The sequence below is a fragment of the Phyllobates terribilis genome, unplaced genomic scaffold (assembly GCF_046119375.1).
Source record: "Phyllobates terribilis strain yellow unplaced genomic scaffold, ASM4611937v1 Scaffold_5__5_contigs__length_657084704, whole genome shotgun sequence".
NCBI lineage: Eukaryota > Metazoa > Chordata > Amphibia > Anura > Dendrobatidae > Phyllobates > Phyllobates terribilis.
Window position 1 is genome coordinate 238087892 of NW_027362765.1, and position 17118 is coordinate 238105009.

Here is a 17118-nt window from a genome sequence, read left to right on the forward strand (position 1 = left end):
TGGACACACCTGCCAGGTGTCTGCAATTGCTTACAGTGATATAAAGAGCCCTGACACACATCACCATCAATGAGGTTAACTGACAAACAAAAATTTCTTACTTTATCACTCCTAAACACTTTTTGCATAATAATTTGGAACACAGTGTACATGTGCTTTTCCACAAAACACCAGTGGTTCACGTAGTGAATCTTACAGTTCTAACTTGCCAACCGTGGTCTGTATGGAGTTGTTCAATAAAGGGCCCAAAATTAAGATAACATAGATGGGAGAGGTCTCTATGAATACGAATTCCTAAGTATTTGATACCCTGTGAGGGCCAGGCAAAGGGAAAGCTGGACTGGATGGAATCCTGTATGGTTTTGGGGAGGGAGACATCGAGGGCCTCAGACTTCGCTGCATTGATTTTAAAATTTGACCATGTAACAAAGTGATCTATTTCAGCCATAATAGCAGGGATGGATATATGTGATTGAGTGATATATACTAGGACATCATCAGCAAATGCAGAGCACTTGTACTCGGTGCCTCCCACCTCAATCCACCTAATATTGGGGTTATGGCGAATTGATGAGAGCAGGTGCTCCGTCACTAGGATGTATAAGAGAGGGGACAGAGGACATCCCTGCCTTGTCCCATTGGTGATTATGAAAGATGATGAAAATGTTCCATTTATCTTCAGCCTAGGTGACGTATTGCGATACAGGGCCGTGATTTTGGCTATAAAAGGGTCCCCTAGACCCCTACCCCAAGCTTTTTAAGAGAATAATATATGGCGCGCCATGAGACTCTATGGAATGCTTTCTCAGCATCCAACGAGAGTATCTAATTACAAATTTTTAACTGCATCTAGCCCAGGAAATACTTTGTGCCTAGTAGCAGTGTCTGCTAGTCAGCGGATTATCCCAGCTGTTAAGCAAGCTACACCACCTGTAGTTTGCACACTTAATTTTTTCAAAGGAAATGCTTCGGGCCCCCGGGACACTCAGTGAAGAGCATCGGGAGGCACCCCAAGGCACAGGGGCTGGGACTGGCGGTAGGACGCCTTGCGGTGGACCACCAAGCTCGACCCTTATAAAAGCGTTTTAACTGCAGCAGCTTTAGTGGACGCTACTGGAGCTGGAATTCCAGCGGTTGCTGGCATCAAACTTGCCCTCCAATAGATCCTTGTAAAAGGATTTAAAGTGTACTCATTCAAATTAGAGAGACAATTTAAATTAAAAAGCTTAGACCTGCCTCCACCGCAGGGGGGCTCGCTCGACCCACCAGCGGACAGGCACCAGTATTGGGAGAGGGGGGCTTGCCGTCAGGGTCCACCGCAGCTCTGGCACAAACCCGGCGACAAGGAGGTCGCACGGGCAGGAACGGACTGGCCTTGTCGGCTTCGCTCTTTTTTGGTTTTAGAAGGGCATGACATGCCTATATCTGTGTCTCCCCCTCCTTTTACTCCTCCACCTCTTTTCTTTTCGCATGACTATATGTACTTGTCACTTTTCCATGTGGTAGTTGTGTCTTCTGAGCAGTTTGTCAGCTTTTCGACACCTTTGAAGTGTTTTCTATGTGTTCCTATGTGTTTTTGTTTGCCTGCCATTGGTTTTAATGGTGTTCGAAGGTGTTCGACGAACATACGGGTGTTCGACGAACCGAACCGAACTCGAACACTACGGGGGTGGCTCAACTCTAGTGCTAACCCCTGTCAACCCAGACCACCCCTTACAAACTGCCCCCTTCTGCTTGCTACAAAACATGACAAGCAGCATAGCCCCGCAGGATAAAAGGCAGGGAAGGCCCAAAAAGATGGGAAGCGAAAGAAAAGCAGCAAGTGCCCAATGTTTTCGCAAGTGTCTGCAAAGTCAATGAGGGAAGAGATGCGCTGCAATGGTCAGCAAATGAGAAAAGGAGCTGTGCTGTATTGGCCGGGAATCAATCCTGGGAATCCCACGTGGCAGGCGAGAATTCTACCACTGAACCACCAATGCTTGGATGAGTCCTTCATGTCAGTGGTGCCTGCCAGATTCAGGTCCCAGGATCTGACGGCCACCATCGCCCGACTTGACCACATGAAGCTCTTGTGGTGCGGTGTGCTGTGTGTGCATCTGCAGCCTGGCTAGCTCAGACGGTAGCGCATAAGACTCTTAATCTCAGGGTTGTGGGTTTGAGCCCCACATTGGATTGTTGCTTATTGCTGCCTTTTACTGCTTGTGCTAACCCCTGCCAACCCAGACAACCCCTTATGAACTGCCCCCTTCTGCTTGCTACAAAACATGACAAGCAGCATAGCCCCGCAGGATAAAAGGCAGGGAAGGCCCAAAAGGATGGTAAGTGATAGAAAAGCAGCAAGTGCCCAATGTTTTCACAAGTGTCTGCAAAGTCAATGAGGGAAGAGATGCGCTGCAATGGTCAGCAAATGAGAAAAAGAGCTGTGCTGCATTTTCTGGGAATCAGACCCTGGCCTGCCACATGGCAGGCAAGAATTCTACCACTGAACCACCAATGCTTGGATGATTCCTTCATGTCAGTGGTGCCTGCCGGATCCTGGTCCCAGGATCTGACGGCCACCATCGCCCGGCCTGACCACATGCAGCTCTTGCGGTGCAGTGTGTTGTGTGATGTATGTGATACATACACATACATATTTGAACACATTCTTAAAAACACATATAAAACAGACATAAATATATATACACAGTCATACACACTGACATACACAGATATTCACATCATACCTGCACACACACATTAGAAATATTTTTTAAATGGGGATTAGGGAAGCTCGCTCACCTGCCCCCTGGCCTGTGTCCCATCCAGCTCCTCAGTCATGTGGCAGTTCAGTGCAGGGCCTCAGGCGTGTCACATGGCCCTGGACCATCAGGGGGGCCCACTCATTATCGGGGCCCAGGCCGCTTCCCCGGCATCTGTGCAGGGCTGACGGTGCTGTTCAAGCCCTGCTCTGCTACATGCAGCAGCAGTCAGTGTGCGGTCAGTGTGCTGCTGCTCCACCAATCAGGCCCAGTGCTGTCACTTTCCAGACATGGCTGCGCGCTGTGCGGCTGTGTCTGGTAGTAATGACATGGCAGGTGCGACACACAAACACAATTAAAGGCGCAGTGTCACCCCTGCGTGTCATTACTACCAGACACAGCTGCACAGCGCGCAGCGGCGGCCATGTCTGGAAAGTGACAGCACTGGGCCTGATTGGTGGAGCAGCAGCACACTGACCGCACACTGCTGCTGCATGAAGCAGAGCAGGGCTTGAACAGCAGCGGCGGCCCTGCACAGATGCCGGGGAAGCGGCCCGAGCCCCGATAACGAGTGGGCGCCCCTGATTAGTCCAGGGCCCCGACACTTGCCCAGGTGCTGACGCCGGCCCTGGGCGCAGGGCAGGAGGGTGAGAGCCAGTGCAGGGAAGACGACCGAGAAAGGAACATAAAACGAGGTCCCTTTTAAGTACTCCTGAAATACTTGAGAGCTGCTGAACCCCTTCCTTGGTGGACACAGGACGACGTGGGCAGTTATAATCCGGAAAGTGCAGCCTGAGGAATTGAACAACTGTGAGTAAACCTTGAAGACTGCACCCCACTGTGTCCTGGAATTATTGCTGCGCCATCACCAATTCAGGTTACCGCTTCTCGGCCTTTTGACTAACATCAAGTGTAGTATCTGTTCTCATTTAGTATATGTGCATTGCTGTTACCAATATATTGTATTGTAATGTTATCCATCTATCTATCTATCCCTTCTTTCCTGAGATAAGCTGCAATAATGCATTTGTCCTTTGCTACACCATTGCACACACACCACGCACCTAACCAGTGGCCTTGTTATCAGCTGCTATCTTTTTAACTCAACTGTCCTATCAGTTGGGTGTTGCTGAGCACCACGTGTGGCGCCCCTGCGGATTCAGTCGCCACAGAGGTTCTGCTTCTCACCCAGAGGTGTGGTACCCCACTCTCAGTTAAGGAGGGAGTACTATCCGGGATCCACACACTTTCATCAAATACACTCCACTTCAGTAGGGAAGGGCGAGATTGCTCCTAAGGGAGAGCACAGTCCCTGGTCCCCAGCTGGAGGGTAGAACCATGTAGTGGGTGTGGGTGGAGGAAGTAGATCAGGGGAGCACCATCAGTAGGCGTATAAGAAAGAGGGGAACCATCTACAAGGAGTTCAGACAGAGCGAGTCCTGCTCAGGAGATCAGTGTGGGAGGTCCAGTCTCCTAGCTCCAGTGCTTGGAGCAGGAGTGGAGAGGAGAGAGAGAGGAGTGGGGCCTAGTCTGAGAGGCCCAGGAGAGAGAGTGAGAGAGGACAGGAGCAGAGGGAAGGCTCCAGAGACAGAGGGGATCCCAGGGGCACGGTGAGTGCAGGAAGTCACCCGTGCGCCCGAATCTACACGGACGTGGAGGGATCAGGCCACAGAGGGGATCGGCCCCTAAACTAGTGGAGAATAATCAGGCTCAGCTAGATAACCGGAGGCTACTGTACTTGCAAGGTGCAGCTGCCAACCACCACAATTACATTGCCGAAAAGGTGGCCGCGTAGGGTCCAGGGGACTGCACGTCGCCCGACAAGATCCGAGCCTACCTGCTTGGGACACTGATTGTGAGGCTCAGGCAGGGCCGGCTCCAGGTTTTTGTGGGCCCCGGGCGAAAGAGTCTCAGTGGGCCCCTTTAGCACATACCATGATTCATGATGCACAGATACGGCGGAGAAATATAGGTATACAACACAGGGCCCAGCCTGCCACCTCATCCTTCACATATTCAAAAATGCACGCACACACACACAGTACACAGACATGCACGCACACACACACACACAGTATGCAGACACGCACGCATACACACACAGTACGCACGCGCACGCACAGTATGCACGCACAAACACACACAGTACGCACACACACACAGTACGCAGACACGTACCCACACACACACAATACGTAGACACACACAATACGCAGACACGCACGCACACACACAATACGCAGACATGCACGCGCACACACAATACTCAGACACACACACAATACGCAGACACACACACACACAATACGCAGACACACACACAATACGCAGACACGCACACAATACGCAGACACGCACACAATACGCAGACACGCGCAGGCACACACATACACACATGAACATAGTACACAGATATACACACACAATACGCAGACACGCACAGATACATACACATACATATTTGAACACATTTTTAAAAACACGCATTTAAAAAAAATTGGGGGCCACTATGATTTCTTTATTGAAATGCTGGCTCCCTCTGGTGGAGCATTGACTTCTTTAATTTTCTAACTGTTTTCTAAGCAGTAAAGTTGTGGGTTTTAAGGTGTTTATTGATGAACAACATGTCTTCCTAAGGGGAGTCTTTGTCCCTATCCCTACAATGGGTGTCTTCTGGAGGTCAGGGTGAAGACATCGGCCGAAACCAATTCAAAGTTATCGCTTCTCAGCCTTTTGGCTAACATCAAGTGTAGTATCTGTTCTCATTTAGTATATGTGCAATGCTTTTGCCAATATATTGTATTGCAATGTTATCTATCTATCTATCTATCCCTTCCTTCCTGAGATAAGTTGCAATAATGCATTTGTCCTTTGCTACACCGTTGCACACACACCATATACCTAGCCAGTGGCCTTGCTATCAGCTGATACCGTTTTAACTCAACTGTCCCATCAGTTGGGTGTTGCTGAGTACCACGCATTTACGAAATAATTTGGGGCCGCTACGACTTCTTTAGTGAAATGCTGGCTCCCTCTGGTGGAGCACTGACTTCTTTAATTTTCTATCTGTGGATGAAAAAAAAGATCTAAAAAAGTTTGGTCTGAGATGTTGTTTTAAACTGCTACCTATGTCTGTCAATCTGAGCATCCTATTGGTTTTCACCAAGGCAGGTAGATTGCTAGCAATAGATGTAATGAGTGAATAGAACAATGGAATAATGCAAGTGAATGGGACAATGGAATAATGCAAGAATGGAAGAATGGAACAAGCATTGCACGTGTCATAATGGGCTCCTGGCCTTTATCTGGCGGTGCTGCAGCAGCCAGCTTCAGTCTGCAGGGAGCCTGCAGACTAGGAAGAAGGTGGACCGCTGCTCGTTTGTTCACTAATTAGTTATCCTCTCCCCATCCCCTGGTCTTGTGGTGCGTGGGAAAGCAGGGGGGAGGGGTGAATGTGTGAAAATAGGCTGATCTATGCAGATTTAAAATGCGTGCGTGGGCTGCAGCTGCAACATGCAGTAAAGTTGTGGGTTTTAAGGTGTTTATTGATGAACATCATGTCTTTCTAAGGGAAGTCTTTGTCCCTATCCCTACAATGTGTGCCTTTTGGAGGCCAGGGTGAAGCCATAGGCCGAAACCAATTCAAGTTATCGCTTATCGGCCTTTTGGCTAAGATCAAGTGTAGTATTTGTTATCATTTAGTATATGTGCAATGCTTTTACCAATATATTGTATTGTAATGTTTTCTATCTATCTATCTTTCCCTTCCTTCCTGAGATAAGCTGCAATAATGATTTGTCCTTTGCTACACCGTTGCACACACACCACATACCTAGCCAGTGGCTTTGCTATCAGTTGATACCGTCTTAACTCAACTTTCCCATCCATAGGCGGATTATAATGAGGGCAATCTGGGCTACCGCCCGGGGCCCGAAACCCCGGAGGGGCCCTTGGCCAGGTTGCCCTCACTATAATTTTTTGTGCGCCATCATTGTTGGTGCAAGTGGTGTCGCGCCTCAGCTCCGGATCTCCTGTTACTACCGGCATCGCGTCAACATGACCAGAGGAGGGCTGCGCCTGCGCCGGTCCCCAATCAGCTGTTGAGGGGTCTGCAGTTTTAGCAGCCGCTGGCCGACACTGTACTCCTGCGTGCTGCTGTGCCCCGCCCGCGGCATCATTGTATAGCAGACGCGGCTACGCCACGCACCACACTATGCACAACCGCCAGCCTTCATGACACACAGCACGCGAAATCCAAAGAAGGGCCCTGTCTGCGGCGATGTGGTGGGCGGCGGAGGGCCCTGTCTGCGGCGCTGTGGCGGGCGGCAGAGGGCCCTGTCTGCGGCAATGTAGCGGGCAGTGGAAGGCCCTGTCTACGGCGCTGGGGCGGGCGGCGGATGGCCCTGTCTTCGGCGCTGTGGCGGGCAGCGGAGGGCTCTGTCTGCGGCGGGCCTTGCATTAAACTTTACTCACCTGACCAATCCCAGGGATCCACTAATGCACACCTGGAGCTTTTCATCCTCCTCCATCTCAGGGATCTGGTGAGTGGGTCCCAACATGGAAACTTTTTTAATTTGTATATACAGCAGTTGCTGTATATTCAATATATAGATTATACTGCTTTATATATATTATGTATGTGATACTGTGATTATATAAAGCCGTTGCATTATCACCTATATATTGTATGTATAGCAATCTATATACATTATATTGGTGATACTGTGATTGCTGTATATATATTACGTAGTTGATACTGCTGTATACAGTTATATGAAAAAGTTTGGGCACCCCTATTAATCTTAAGCTTAATGTTTTATAAAAATTGGTGTTTTTGCAACAGCTATTTCAGTTTGATATATGTAATAACTGTTGGACACAGTAATGTTTCTGCCTTGAAATGAGGTTTATTGTACTAACAGAAAATGTGCAATCTGCATTCAAACAAAATTTGACAGGTGCATAAGTATGGGCACCTCACCAGAAAAGTGACATTAATATTTAGTAGATCCTCCTTTTGCAAAAATAACAGCCTCTAGTCGCTTCCTGTAGCTTTTAATGATTTCCTGGATCCTGGATGAAGGTATTTTTGACCATTCCTCTTTACAAAACAATTCCAGTTCAGTTAAGTTTGATGGTTGCCGAGCATGGACAGCCCTCTTCAAATGATCCCACAGATGTTCAATGATATTCAGATCTGGGGACTGGGATGGCCATTCCAGAACATTGTAATTGTTCCTCTGCATGAATGCCTGAGTAGATTTGGAGTGGTGTTTTGGATCATTGTCTTGCTGAAAGATCCATCCCCTGCGTAACTTCAACTTTGTCACTGATTCTTGAACATTATTGTCAAGAATCTGCTGATACTGAGTGGAATCCATGCGTCCCTCAACTTTAACAAGATTCCCGGTGCCGGCATTGGCCACACAGCCCCAAAGCATGATGGAACCTCCACCAAATTTTACTGTGGGTAGCAAGTGTTTTTCTTGGAATGCTGTGTTTTTTTGACGCCATGCATAACGCCTTTTTGTATGACCAAACAACTCAATCTTGGCTTCATCAGTCCACAGGACCTTCTTCCAAAAAGAAATTGGCTTCTCCAAATGTGATTTTGCATACCTCAGCCGACTCTGTTTGTGGCGTGCTTGCAGAAGCGGCTTCTTTCGCATCACTCTCCCATACAGCTTCTCCTTGTGCAAAGGGCGTTGTATAGTTGACCGATGCACAGTGACACCATCTGCAGCAAGTTGATGCTGCAGCTCTCTGGAGGTGGTCTGAGGATTGTCCTTGACTGATCTCACCATTCTTCTTCTCTGCCTTTCTGATGTTTTTCTTGGCCTGCCACTTCTGGCCTTAACAAGAACTGTCCCTGTGTTCTTCCATTTCCTTACTATGTTCCTCACAGTGGAAACTGACAGGTTAAATCTCTGAGACAGCTTTTTGTATCCTTCCCCTGAACAACTATGTTGAATAATCTTTGTTTTCAGATCATTTGACAGTTGTTTTGAGGAGCCCATGATGCCACTCTTCAGAGGAGATTCAAACAGGAGAACAACTTGCAAGTGGCCACTTTAAGTAGCTTTTCTCATGATTGCATACACCTGGCTATGAAGTTCAAAGCTCAATGAGGTTACAAAACCAAAAAAAGTGCTTTAGTAAGTCAGTAAAAAGTAGGTATGAGTATTTAAAACAAGAAAATGATAAGGGTGCCCATACTTATGCACCTGTCAAATTTTGTTTGAATGCAGATTGCACATTTTCTGTTAGTACAATAAACCTAATTTCAAGGCAGAAACATTACTGTGTCCAACAGTTATTACATATATCAAACTGAAATAGCTGTTGAAAAAACACCAATTTTGATAAAACATTAAGCTTAAGATTAATACGGGTGCCCAAACTTTTTCATATAACTGTATATGTTATATAGGTGATACTGCGATTGCTGTGTATAATTGCAATATCACCTATATAATGTATTCACAGCAGTAGCACTATCACATGCATAATGTATATACAGCAGTCTGCATACAATATATGTGATAATGTGACTGCTGTGTATACATTATATATGTGATACTGCTGTATATATGTTACATAGGTGATGCTGCAATTATACACAGCAAACACAGTATCACTTATATATTATATAGGTGATAGTGAGACTGCAGTATATACAGTGTATACACAGCATCACAGTATCACTAATATAATGTATATACAACAGTATATACATTATTAAAGTGATACTTCGACTGCTATATATACACAATATATAAGTGAAACTGCAACTGTGTATAGCTGCAGTATCACCTATATAATGTATATGCAGCAGTCTCTATGCGATATATATTCAGCAGTCGTGGTGTCTCCTACGTCTTAATTATAACGCAGAGTTGTATATATATAGTGTAGAGATGTTTATATAGTATGATGTTGTGCATATACTGTAGTATATAGTGTGGAATCCCCATCCACACTGGCACATCTCTCCACTATATACTATGTAGTATACACACAGCTCCACCCTATATTCTTTTGTACAGTATATATTTGTATGTATATAATCGATTATAGTATATACTCTGGAGCTGTGTATACTTCTCCTGTCCTGTTTAATTGGGGGAATTCTCAGTATCTGCTGTTATGAATGTAGATATATATATAAGCACTCCGATTAATTGTCAAAAAAGTGGAGGACTCCTTATTAGCCCATGTCATAATGTTTCGGATCCACAACAGAACATTTCTCTGTTATGGAAATGAAATGTCATCACACGGACTGACTAATAGAGTCCACTGCTTAAGATTTGGTTCTGCTCAGAGTACCACTTCTCCTGTCCTATATATATATATATATATATATATATATATATATATATATATATAAATATATACATATATATATATATATTTATATATATATATACACTGCACAGTACCTCTTCTCCTGTCCTGTATATATATACACTGCACAGTACCACTTCTCCTGTCCTGTATATATATATACACTGCACAGTACCACTTCTCCTGTCCTGCATATATATACACTGCACAGTACCACTTCTCCTGTCCTGTATATATACACTGCACAGTACCACTCCTCCTGTCCTGTATATATACACTGCACAGTACCACTCCTCCTATCCTGTATATATACACTGCACAGTACCACTCCTCCTGTCCTGCATATATAGACTGCACAGTACCACTTCTCCTGTACATGTTTTGTTCAAACCAAGTCTAAGAGCGCAGGTAGCGCTCAAACGTGTCTGGTGATGAGACCCCAAAGTTCCCCCCTCACATCTTAGATTGTTGTTATGCATTTCTTCATCTTTTTGTAAAATATTTCTAACTTTTTTCCAATATACTTGGATCGGAAGCTGGATCCTTCCAACCTCTCATGAATATTATATTGAGCAGAATCAATTTCGGCCTATTGGTTCGGCCACAACAACAGTCACGGTCCCATGTGGCCCCATGGGAAAATGAATCTTTTCCCCGCTCTATTATGTATAGTGCTGTACACAAGGGAAAATGTGCAAGGAGCACACAGCACGGCGATACCTGTCTTTTTCCATCTACAGATGTACACCAGATCACCTGTGTATTACTCACATGACCTATCACATGATCTATCAAAGGGGATCGCGTGACAGGTCACATGATACATCAGGTACCTGGGGGGGCCCACGCCTTCTAAACTGCCCAGGGCCCTGGCTACTCTTAATCCACCCCTGGTCCCATCAGTTGGGTGTTGCTGAGTACCACGCATTTAAAAAAAAAAATTGGGGACTGCTACGATTTCTTTAGTGAAATCCTGTCTCCCTCTGCTGGAGCACTGACTTCTTTAATTTTCTATCGGTGGATGAATAAAAAGATCTAAAAAAGTTTGGTCTGAGATGTTGTTTTAAACTGCTACCTATGTCTGTCAATATGAGCATCCTATTGGTTTTCACCCAGGCAGGTAGATTGCTTGCAATAAATGTAATGAGTGAATGGAACAATGGAATAATGCAAGAGAATGGGACAATGGAACAATGGAATAATGCAAGAATGGAACAATGGAACAAGCATTGCACGTGTCACAATGGGCTCCTGGCCTTTATCTGACTGTGCTTCTTCAGTCAACTTCAGTCTGCAGGGAGCCTGCAGACTAGGAAGAAGGTGGACCGCTGCTCGTTTGTTCACTAATTAGTTATCCTCTCCCCATTCCCTGGTCTTGAGGTGCATGGGACAGCAGGGGGGAGGGGAGAATGTGTGAAAATAGGCCGACTTATGCAGATTAAAAATGCATACGTGGGCTGCAGCTGCAACAAGCAGTAAAGTTGTGGGTTTTTAGATGTTTATTGATGAACAACATGTCTTCCTAAGGGGAGTCTTTGTCCCTATCCCTAGATTGCATATTACAAACATAAGTCCCATTATTTAGGAGTGGGTCTCCCATAGAATTTGCTTATGCCTTCCAAGCAAAAGCTTCCCAAAATTAAGACGGAGCAACTTGCAATGCCCATTACAAGAGTCATGCAGTACAGCATATTACAAACATTATTCCCATTATTGGGGAGTGGGTCTCCCATAGTATTTGCTTATGCCTTCCAAGCAAAAGTTTCCAAAAATTAGGACGGAGCAACTTGCAATGCCCCTTACAAGAGCCATGCAGTACAGCATATTACAAACATAAGTCCCATTATTGGGGAGTGGGTCTCCCATAGTATTTGCTTATGCCTTCCAAGCAAAAGCTTCCAAAAATTTAGACGGAGCAACTTGCAATGCCCCTTACAAGAGCCATGCAGTACAGCATATTACAAACATAAGTCCCATTATTGGGGAGTGGGTCTCCCATAGTATTTGGTTATGCCTTCCAAGCAAAAGCTTCCAAAAATTAGGAGGAAATGCAATGCCCGTTCGAAGACTCGTGGAGGTCCCAGTATCTTAACAAGACGGTTTTAATGCCCCTTACAAGAGACGTGGAGGTCAGAGTGGTATAACAAGACGATTTTGACTCACCCCCTGGGCCGTGGGGTACTTGAAACCGGGTCTTCTGGTGTACGGTGCTGATGGGGGAAGTAGTGGCAACCCGGTCCCGTGGCTCAGGGTGGTCAGACCAATGTTGTGGCAGTCTATTTGCTAATTTGTGAATGTCCGACTACGCCACCCGTGGGTTGCGGTCAGGGATAACCGCCGCTGCTAGGCAGACCGCTGAGGCTGGTGTTGGTGTGCAGCTCAAGGGTAGGATAACTCCCCACGGGAGGAGTGTGGCCTCAGGGCAGTGTAGGTGGATGCTGGGGGTGATAGTGGCGGCCGCAATAGTAAAAGTTCAGAGTCCGTTTCAAAACATTTCTGGGTCTTTATTGTAGATGTTATTAATGACCCAACAGTAGTACCGGTTAGGAATGGGCCTGGGTGTCTGAGAGCATTCGGGGGAGCCCCACTGGTCAGGGTGAGTGTGTAGGCCTACCGTTCTCTCTATGCTCTTTCTGACTATCCCCCTCTTCGTGGTGTAATAGCCCACATCCCTGAGCTTGCCGTGTACTTCTCGCCTGTACGGCTTGCGACTCGGGCCTTGGGTACCTTTTGCCTTCTCCTCGCTGTACTGGTCCCTCTGTGTGGCGGAGCCTCCATGCTTCTTAGGCCAAAGGACTTGAAATCCCTCGCGGGTTGGTTCTTTGCTGCTGGGAATGATAACCCGGACAGCCTCGGACCCCAATGTCCGGTTAGATTGATTCTCTGCCAGGACCGGCTCTCGTCGCCTCTGTCTCTGGCTTGCAGTCTCTCCTCTGCCTCACGGACTCCTCAGCTGCTGCTGACCTGTCCCTTCCTATAAGAAACCCTTCCGGTCACTTCAGAAGTGGGTTCTGGTCTCTCTAACCCTGCCCCAGTTCCAGCTTTTATAGGGCAGCCAGCTCCCCCTACTGGCCTGGGACAGGAGGTGCTGGATGCTAATTGTCCCTAACCAGGAAACCTCCCTCTTGCTCTCAGACGCAGATTAATCACATTTGTGGCAACCAGGCCTGGGGTGCCACATTCCCCCCTAGTAAAAGTTAGTACTCCGGGACTAAGCCTTTTTGGCAAAAACAACCGGGTAACATATGCACGACCATAAACACAACATTAATAAATGGCAACAAACAAAACACAATTGAGTTCTTTAGGTCACAGTGTGGTCTGTGACCGGGTGTCCATGTCACTTAAACAGGTAAGGCTCAAACCGGGTGGGGATCTGTCCTAACCCCCAAGTCCTTGACAGTCTTTGCTTGGACAGTCTTTCTTCCGCGGTTGAGCTTCAAAAAGGAGGCACCTTGTGCAATTATATACAAGCAGTCCCGGTTACTCAAAGTTCATAACCTGTTAGTCCATTTGTCACTAGGAGAAACTAGAAAAACATAATTACTGGTGATGCAATTAACTTTTGTAAACTTTTTCAACATTAGGCATCATTTACAGGAAAATATATACAGGTCACACTATTGGCACATCCTATATTTTCCAGCGCAGGGGTATCTGTCCCCTAGTGCTCCGGGTTGACCTACGTAACCCACTGTCTGGTGGTGGTCTAACCTGGCTCTCTTTACTTTTATTGGGGCTACAGATACTTGCAGGGCCTACAGGTAGGTCGGGCAGCCGTCTGCGCGTCCTTTGGCTTACCGCAGGCATGGCAGGCTCACTATCAGCAGAGGACTTACTCTCCTGGGCTGCTGGTATGGACTCTTCTGCCTCCGGGGCTGCTTGTTCTTCCGACTCTTCCTATTCTTCTGTAGGTTCTTGCTGGTTTGGTTGAAGGAAGGTAAGGATGGGTACCACTATGGCATTGTTAATTTGAGTCCAGGACCGGGGGAACTCTCCGAGGACCGTGCTGACCATTTCTTCCTTGTCCACTGCGGGTTCAAGGCTATCCTGCTCTTCACCAGCACTCTGTAGCTGCTCGGGGCACCTTTTCAGGTCACCTTCGAATTGTCATGGTTGGAAGGCAGCACCGTGTACGGGTCCTTCTCCCACTGGTCGTCCAGCTTGTGGAGCCGCCTCTTCCTCTTTAGAACCTGTTCTCCAGGTGCCAGTGGACCAGCAGGTATGTGTTGGTTGAAGAGCCTCTCCTGCTTCTCTCTCGCCTGGGATAAGCTCCTCTCCACACTCTCCTGTACCTTCTTGTTTTGCGGCCTCCTTTCCGTGTCCCAGTCTGCTTCTGGGGAGGTGTCCTCGGGTGTCAGGACTCCCATCTCCAAGTCCATCGGCAGCTTACCAGGTCTTGCTCGCATTAGGTAAGCCGGGGTGCAGTTGGTAGATCCCACCGGGATATGATGATACAAGTCTATTAGATCTGGCAGCTTCTCAGGCCACAGGCAGCGTTCCTCCAGGGGCAACGTTTTGAGCAGGTCTATGACGACCTGGTTCATTTTCTCACACATCCCGTTGGTCTGGGGGTGGTAAGGCGTCGTCTGTATCTTCTTACAGCCGTAGAGGTTGCAGAACACTTTTAAGACTTCAGCCTCGAACACTGGACCTTGGTCTGTCAATACCTGCTCCGGGTACCCGTGTGGACGGCAGAAGTGTTGCTGGATGGCACCGGCTGCCGTTTGCGCTGTAAAGTCTTTAACAGGAACCACCACTAGGAACCGGGAGTAATGGTCCACAATCGTGAGGGCATAGATGTAGCCGTACCAGCTTGGAGCCAACTTCACGTGGTCTAGTGCTACCAGCTCGAGAGGCTGCCTGGTGATAATCGGCCTCAAAGGAGTCTTCTGGCTGGTACGATCCTTCCTTCTGAGGTTACAGGGGCCGCATTCTCTGCACCATCTCTCTATGGCCCCTCTCATACCTATCCAGAAGAACCGCTCACGCAACAGGAACTCCAGTTTCTTCCACCCGAAGTGTCCTGCTCTGTCGTGGTAGGCCTCCAGGACCATGGCCGCATCTCGCCTTGGGACTACTACCTGCCAGGTTAACTCGTGTGTCCGGTGGTTGACAAGCCTTCTGCACAGCTTCCCCTCGTAGAGGAATAGCCTGCTCTTCTCCTTCCACAGCTGCTTAGCTTCCTCTGGGGTATCCGGATCGGGGTAGGCATCTGCCTGAGTCAGCATTTCCTTCACCAAGCGAACTGCAGGGTCACTATCCTGTGTTTCAGCCCAGCCATGGCGAGGTAAGGGATTGAACATGACGGTGGTCGAGTCTTTGTCTCTTACACGGTGGGAGTACTGAGTGGCCCCATACCGGTGGAATGCAGGGAGCTCTATTTTCTCCAGCTCGTCTGGATCTTCTCCCTCATCGGGTAAGTGGGGCATTCTCGATAGGGCATCTGCATTGGCATTGGCTCGGCCTGCCCGGTACTTGATTGTGAAGTCATAGTTTGATAGCCGGGCCATCCATCGCTGCTCTAAGGCACCAAGTCTTGCGGTGTCCAGGGGAGTCAATGGATTATTGTCCATGTATAATGTGAACTTAGCAGAGGCCAGGTAATGTTTAAAACGTTCCGTTACGGCCCACACCACGGCCAAGGACTTCAGTTTGAAGAAGCTGTAATTCTCTGGGTTTCTCTCGGTGGGCCTCAATTTCCGGCTGGCGTATGCGATCACCCTTTCTCTGCCCTGTTGGTTCTGTGACAGTACGGCTCCCAGCCTCACATTACTGGTATCTGTGTGGAGGATAAATGGCTGTCCATAATCGGGGTAGGCCAGGATTTCATCCCCCGTGAGGGCAATCTTCAGCTGGCGGAAGGACTCCTCTTCCAGCTTGTCCCACTTGAAGGGTGGCTTTTGGCTTCTGGTCTTAGATTGTCCTATCAGGAGGTCCTGCATAGGGGCTGCCATCTTGGTGAACCCGGGGATGAACCTGCGGTAGTAGCCCACCAACCCGAGGAACTGCCTCACTTCTTTTATGTTAGAGGGGCTTGGCCAGTTCTTTATTGCTGTGATCTTGTCAGGGTCGGGGGCTACTCCTTCTGCACTCACCACGTGTCCCAGGTACTGTACTTTTGGCTTTAACAGATGGCACTTGGATGGTTTCACTTTCATGCCAAAGCCTGCCAGGGCCTCGAACACCTCTGCCAGGTGTTTAAGATGGTCCTCATAAGTCTTTGAATAGACAATAACATCGTCCAAGTAGAGTAGGACCATTTCAAAATTTTTGTGTCCAAGGCAGCATTCCATCAACCTCTGGAAGGTCCCTGGTGCGTTGCAGAGGCCGAACGGCATACAGTTGAATTCACTGAGTCCCATCGGGGTGGTGAAGGCGGTCTTCTCCTTGTCAGCCTCTACCACAGGAACCTGCCAGTACCCGCTAGTAAGATCCAAAGTAGAGAAGAAGTTAGCTGATTTTAGTGCGGCTAAAGACTCCTCTATCCTAGGCAACGGGTACGCGTCTTTATGGGTAATACGATTAACCTTTCTATAATCCACGCACATTCTCATGGTACCATCTTTCTTTTTTACCAGAACTAAGGGAGCTGCCCAGGGGCTACAGCTGTCTCTAATGACCCCGGCTTCTTTCATTTCTCTCAGCATGCCCTTTGCGTTCTGATAGTGTGCGGGGGGTACAGGTCTGTATCTCTCTTTTATTGGTGGGTGGCTCCCCGTGGGGATGTGGTGTTCTACCCCTTTTACTCTGCCGAAGTCTAGCGGGTGCTTACTAAAGATTCTCTCGTACTCCTGAACCACCCGGTAGACTCCTTGTTTTGGTGCAGGGGAGTGGAGTCAGCACCCACATGGAGTTTCTGGCACCAGTCCTCCCTGTGTTTCTGGGAGCCATTATCCTCCACCGGGGGAGATGGAGGCAAGGGTTCCACGACCCGGAGAGCATTGTGTTCGACAGCAAACAATTTGGCTAGTGTAGCGTACCGGGGCAAGTGTACTTCCCTTTCCCCAATGTTTAAGATGCGGACGGG

General features: G+C 47.8%; 3 pseudogenes; all 3 read left to right on the forward strand.

Moving 5' to 3' along the window:
- The first annotated feature begins 3621 nt into the window (after positions 1–3621).
- Positions 3622–3739, forward strand: LOC141151154 (U2 spliceosomal RNA; annotated as a pseudogene).
- A 1719-nt stretch (positions 3740–5458) lies between these two features.
- LOC141151004 (U2 spliceosomal RNA) lies at positions 5459–5576 on the forward strand (annotated as a pseudogene).
- Positions 5577–6390: 814 nt separating this feature from the next.
- LOC141151304 (U2 spliceosomal RNA) lies at positions 6391–6496 on the forward strand (annotated as a pseudogene).
- Positions 6497–17118: the final 10622 nt, after the last annotated feature.